Source organism: Miniopterus natalensis, chromosome 6 (genome assembly GCF_054644295.1).
Source record: "Miniopterus natalensis isolate mMinNat1 chromosome 6, mMinNat1.hap1, whole genome shotgun sequence".
Classification (NCBI taxonomy): Eukaryota; Metazoa; Chordata; class Mammalia; order Chiroptera; family Miniopteridae; genus Miniopterus; species Miniopterus natalensis.
In genome coordinates, this window is record NC_142086.1 from 51,152,293 (window position 1) to 51,158,292 (window position 6,000).

Below are 6,000 nucleotides of genomic sequence, written 5' to 3' on the forward strand. Positions count from 1 at the left end.
GTATGTTAAACAACCAAGAGGATACGTTGCAATTTGACGTTACCCAGATAGTCTTGGCATTTCAATTAATGACATTTAAATAGTGTATGAAAAAAGTTGTTTCTGATTTTCTTTGATGAGGGAAGCAGCCAGGTGCTCGAGACACTTGCCTGTTGGGAACAGAGGCTAGGGTTTCACAGTCTCCTCTTTACTGGCGCTGGGATTACCCAGCTTTAGTGAAATCGGCTCCACCACCTTGAGAGCTGAGTGTGGCTGTGGCGCTCAAAGCTTTACAAGGGGGGGATTAGTTTCAGGCCCTTATAAACTCAAGTAAGACATTGAAAATCGCTGAGGATTTCATCCAAGAGCAACTGAATGACAACTTGTAGCCTCTGTCACATATACATCACCCAAATCATCCCCGTGAAAATACATCTGAGAAATACTCAGTGGGCTTAGCCATTTATTTAAAAGCCTCTTTGTGAAATTTGTTGTTTTCTGTAAATTGTGGGGTGGTCACCTTGCTTTGTGTTTTGAGGATGATTCCAAAAGGAAAGTGCAAATTGACACTGACAGATGTAACGTTTTTCGTTTTTATTTTTAATTAAAATATCAGGAATGTGTTCTTTCCCATTTCTCACTGCTCTTCAATCAGCAGTAGTAAATTTTCCAAAGTTACAGTGATTTAGGAGAAGAGCCAGAACAACAACTTACGTTCTCAGACACTCAGTTTCATGCTCCTTGAAGGATAGCCTATTTGTGGAAGTATAAAGCATTTTTCCATCTCCAAAAAAAATTGCTTATTTAGTAAAATGTTTATGGATGAGGTGTTCCTAATGTGGAAGACACCTGTATTTTAAAATGCCTTTCCCTGAATGCTACAAATCAGGAAAAATGATAATTTACTATCATACATGTGTTAACTAATTTTATTCTTTTTGGCAGCATTTTCATTCTTTTTTAGACACTCCTGCCTTCCAAAATTGTAAAATTTTTTCTATTTGGAATTTTCAATAACATTACTAGTTGCAAAAAAATTAAGGTGCTAGAAACCAACAATGACACTTTAAAGCAGATCCCATTATTAAAAAGCCCAGGTATGTATGTTTAACAAAGTATTTAGTTGTCAGTGTCAACTCTCTGAGGGTAGGAATTATGTCATGTTCACCAGTGTGCCTCAGCACCCAACAGAATGCTTGGTATAGAGTTGACATTATGTGTTGAATAAGTGCATGGAGTAGCCTTATGTGGTGGTAAATAGGAATGCAGGACAGATGTTAACAATCCTATTTTATTGATATGGAAACTAAAGTTTAGAGAATGTGAGAGATTTGCCCCAATTTTATGCCTATAGCAATATGTGAGAAAGTTCATGGCCAGATCCCAGTATGTCCATTAACATTTCACATTACAGATTCTCATTCTAATGAAAGGGACTTGCATCAATATTCTCCAATAATTACCCCAGTACAGTATACAATTTCTTCTTCACAAACATTAGTTTATGTTGAGATCCCTGAATTAGCATTGTCACCTAGAAGTAGAAAAGAATGTTGTGTATGGTTGTATACAAATCAGGTAAAGGCATTTCTTGTTTAATTCTAATGCTTAATAAAGGGAAAAAACATGAATCTTTAAAACTGTGGACAGAAAAAGCTGTTGGAGCTGCACATGACACGCTGCTTGGCTATTTGATACACAGGCAATTTTCATGTGGTGCCAAATGGCTTTCAAAGGGTTAAGTTGGATAAATGCAGTTAAATAAGTCATAATAAGGCTCAGGATAATGTGGAATATCATCACCTCCTTCATCCTTTATCCTAGTTTGTACTTATATGTAATATTTAATTAAATATTGGCTTACATTTTCATCACACCAAACTATCCAATATAATCAATGAAAAATACTCTCTAAAATGTAAATGAAAGGACAAAAAAATAAATTATATAATAACAACAGGATATGTATTAGATATACACTGCATATCAGATACCAGGGGTGTAAAAGTGAGTAAGACACTCTCCATGTTGCTCACAGCCTGGTTGGCAAGGAAGCCCCCCAACCATTGCCCAGCCGGGGATTTCCTTCCCCAACAGCACACTCTTCCTGGAATGCTTCTGTTTCCTTCAAGCGCAATTTTCGTATATAACCTTTTCTTTAAAAACCATTTGCAACTACTTTATTATTCTGAAATTCATCTATCTCCTTTCATCCTCATAACAGTCATGTTAGACCTATATGGAAAATAGTATAATTCTATTATTTTAATAGATGAATGGACACAACCTGGGTTACTTTAAAACTCTGGTCTCCTAACTTCTGGTAATGTGTGGGACTTGCCAACACAACCAAGCCAATTAGTAGGAAGGGGTTGATTGGCCCTTAAGTTACCTGGGTATGATTCTTGACTGGGCATGTTACTTAGCTTCTCTGGTTTAATATCTTTATTGGGAAAATGGGGCAAGGACTTACTTTGTAGGTTTATTGTAAGGATTAGAAATAATATAGGTAACGTGACTGGCACAAAGTAGTTTTTCAATAAATAATAGCAGTCATCCTGATAGTGCCTTCTGAATATGGCAACTTTTCAAAATATGTATATTTTTAAGGGAGAAGGAGGCAGAGGGAGAGATAGAAACATCAGTGATGAAAGTCATTGGTCAGCTGCCTCCTGCACGCCCCCCACTGGGGATTGAGCTCCCAACCTGGGCATGTGCCTTGACTGGGAATCGAACCATGATCTCCTGGATCCTATGTAGATGCTCAACCACTGAGCAATGCCTGGCCAGGCTCAAAATAATTGTTATTATTTTTATGAAAAAAACAACAACACACCCTTGTTATTCTTGTTCATTTTAAGGAACAAAGTTAGTCTTTGGAATCTAGAATTATAGCAGAGTGATAGAAAATTAGATTTAATAAAGAAAGTAATATTGAGTAGGGGAAGAAAATTTCACTAAAGAGACTTACAAGTGGCAATCACTCTAACATTTGATATTACAGAATATTACACATTGTTGCTAATTTCAGCCATATTATTTCTATCAAAATATTAGCATATAACTATAGAGGATGTCGTAATGGAAAGAAAACAAAGGGAAGAAATCTCAGTTACACTCAAAACAATTTCTCTTCAAGCTCTAATTAACAAAAATGAATATTTAGTTGAATTGTAAAATAATTTTATATGAAATATATTTTTTGCTTTATAGTTCATAAGATCTTTATTGACCCCATTTTTTTTAAAGTCATGAATTATGTTGTGAGAATCATGATTTCACATAGTTTCTGTGAAACTGACAGTACAGCATAGTGAGATCTGTGTCATGGAAGTAGAGCCACCATGGCTGTTATAGGAATTAAGGACCTTGTGACAGGAAATACACTTTACACAAGCATGGGAGCATCTGGGAAGGGGTGGGTTTTGAAGGAGATCAAGGAAGAGAGGACATGACTTTCTAATCTTCTTAGAGCCCTGACATGGATGCACAAGTCAGAGCTTGCAGGGAAATGCCACCTCCACCACGGGGCCCCAGGGAAGTCCATGGACAGGTCCACAGGGAGCCACAGCCATGACTTGGTGGGTCAGCAGCACGGTGCCGGTGGTGAGCCGGATGATATTTTAAAAGTGCATTTTTTTTCACATGTTTAAAGACTTATATGTCACAGGAATATATAATTTTAGAATGGAAGGGGGTGCTCATCAGAAATTGTCAAATTTAAGCAATCCATAGGTGAAGAGTGAGGCTCAGGGACCATTTCTTTGCCTGGGGGAGAGGAGATGAAGGGGAGATGTAAAACAGATGGAGAGGAGGGAGCGGGGCGCAGGTGCATGGTGCTGAGGCCTCAGCTGATGGGGCATCCACAAGGGGCAGGGCGCAGGGCCAACCAAGGAACCAGCAGTCACGGGCGGGTGCTGCTAACCACTGCTGCAGAGAGGCACCCTGAGAATTATTTGGAGAAAGGAGAGGAGGGCTCAGGCAAAAAAATACCTTTAATTAGAGGGATCTTTGGGCAAATGGCAGCTGGCCTCGGTAGAGGTGTGTGCAGGGCTGGGAGAGAACTTTTGAGGGAGAAGGAATCCCTAGGAGGTGGCGTGAAAGCTGCTGAAGTTAGAAGTGAGATTAGAAGTCTGGTTTCCTGACCAAAGCTTGTGTTCTTCCGATGGTGCCACTGAATCTAAGCAAAGGTTGTCCGGTGGGTAGGGATCACAGAAGATGAAACATTGGCAAGGAGGTTAAGTTAGATGATGTCTAGAGATCAGTCCCAACGTTCTCTTATACTGGGTGCTCATTCTCTAATACGGGGAAAACTGCTCATATGGCACCTTCCCCAGGTCATTCATACGCTCAGTCTCCCTGGCCTTCTGGTTCTTTTTTCCTCTTTGAGTAATAACAGAATATTATTGAGCCCACTGTATGCTTAAGGCTTGCCTGAACTTGCACAACTGCATAGTGACAGAGTTGGGTTCATATTTTGGGACTGCTTCCTTGGAGTTGTATTCCTTTAAGAGAAGCTCAATTAATCTAATTTTATTATACAAATGTTCAAATCACTGAAAGTGTTTGAACAAGAAGTTGAAATTTTAGCCCTGATGTCCCAAACTATTAAACATATCTGCTTCTCTTCTTTCTATAATTTGTTAAAGAAGAATCAGTTCAAAACTCTGAGAAACAAGGAGAATACAAATGTCAACCTTAAATGCCTTAAATAACTTATTGAATGAAACCATAGTGCAATTCACTTACAAAGAGGAGACTTAAATTCATATCCACAGGAGGCTCTCCTTAGAAAAGTACTATGATTGCTGAAGGGTATCAAAGTAAAGAGGAGACACAAAATCTGCCTGATATTTTTATGAAGATAATTAAATATAACCCTATCAAATCTATAGCCTATATAGGCATTAAAATCATCATAAATCATTGTTAAAATGATTTAATTTCTAGAAAAATAACTCATAAATAATCACATTTCTAAATCTATAGACTCTATTATTGTGATTTGAAGGAGCAGTAGATTGCATTGCTAAACTGGATTTATCAAGTGTACACTGTTTCCACAGAACAAAACCTGGAACAAAATTCTAAATTTGTTTTTAACATAACTCAAATGTATGTTTCAGATTAACTTTCAATTCAATCATTTAATAGCAAAAGCACTTCATCAAATACTGAAGAATAAACATGATCTGTCTACTCTAAACTGTTATTAATACCATACTTGCATATTTGAGTTTCATAAGAAGAAAAACAGAGAATAATTTAGATTTAAAGAATGTAGAATTTGATTAATTTAGGAATGTTTCTTTGGCTCCAGTTAAGAAAGGAATAAAGATAAGAGAAAAATTTTCCTTTTTACCTAGGTTTTTAGAAAGGGTCTCTTTTGTACATTAAAAAACTCCCTACATTGAACATCTTTGATGGAAGCAAACTAATACTATTAGAACACATATAGGATTATCATCTTCAGTTCCCTTTATCTTTGTTTTGAAATGGAATACAAAAACTAAAAAACAATGTAATAAATATGGAATGTCTGAGGAAACAGCTTCACCCGAAGTTTGCATTACAACACTATCTTCTTAGATTTTTCTACTCATTTTAGAGATGAAAATATGACCCCCACAAAACATTTCTAACTTTAAGAAAATCAAAATACAACCAAAACATTTAGAAAGTATGTAAAAAATTTTAAATAGTTAAAAGGAAAAACCCCACAAATTTTTATCAGCTTTTATATTTAACTTACCTTGTGAAAAATCAGGAGGTTCTAACTTTAGAGTCCTGTCTGTACAGTTTCTCCCAATCTCAGCCCTGATGGTGAGTTTTCTCTCTGAGTTTTTATAGTCTCAGTTATACACCCCTTACTCCAATCCCTGCCTTTGCTTTCTCTTACATCATTTCTACAGATTTTCCACTGAACATTTCCCCAAGCCTCTCTTCAACCTCTCTCTCTTTCCTTCTCCTATTCTTTCTCTTCATATTTATTATATCTATTGCTTTGATCATGACATTTTA

General features: G+C 36.9%; 1 protein-coding gene across 2 annotated transcripts in view; it reads right to left on the bottom strand.

The window, feature by feature from the left end:
• The window catches only part of OSTN (osteocrin), a 41,839-nt gene extending 36,039 nt beyond the window's left edge, over positions 1-5,800 (bottom strand). Inside the window, exon 1 of one of the 2 annotated variants that reach the window (XM_016200051.2) lies at positions 5,732-5,800. The gene's annotated coding sequence lies outside the window, so the exon portion shown is untranslated. The remainder of the gene's footprint in view (positions 1-5,731) is intronic. The other variant, XM_016200052.2, reaches the window with a different exon arrangement.
• Between the last annotated feature and the right edge of the window lie 200 nt (positions 5,801-6,000).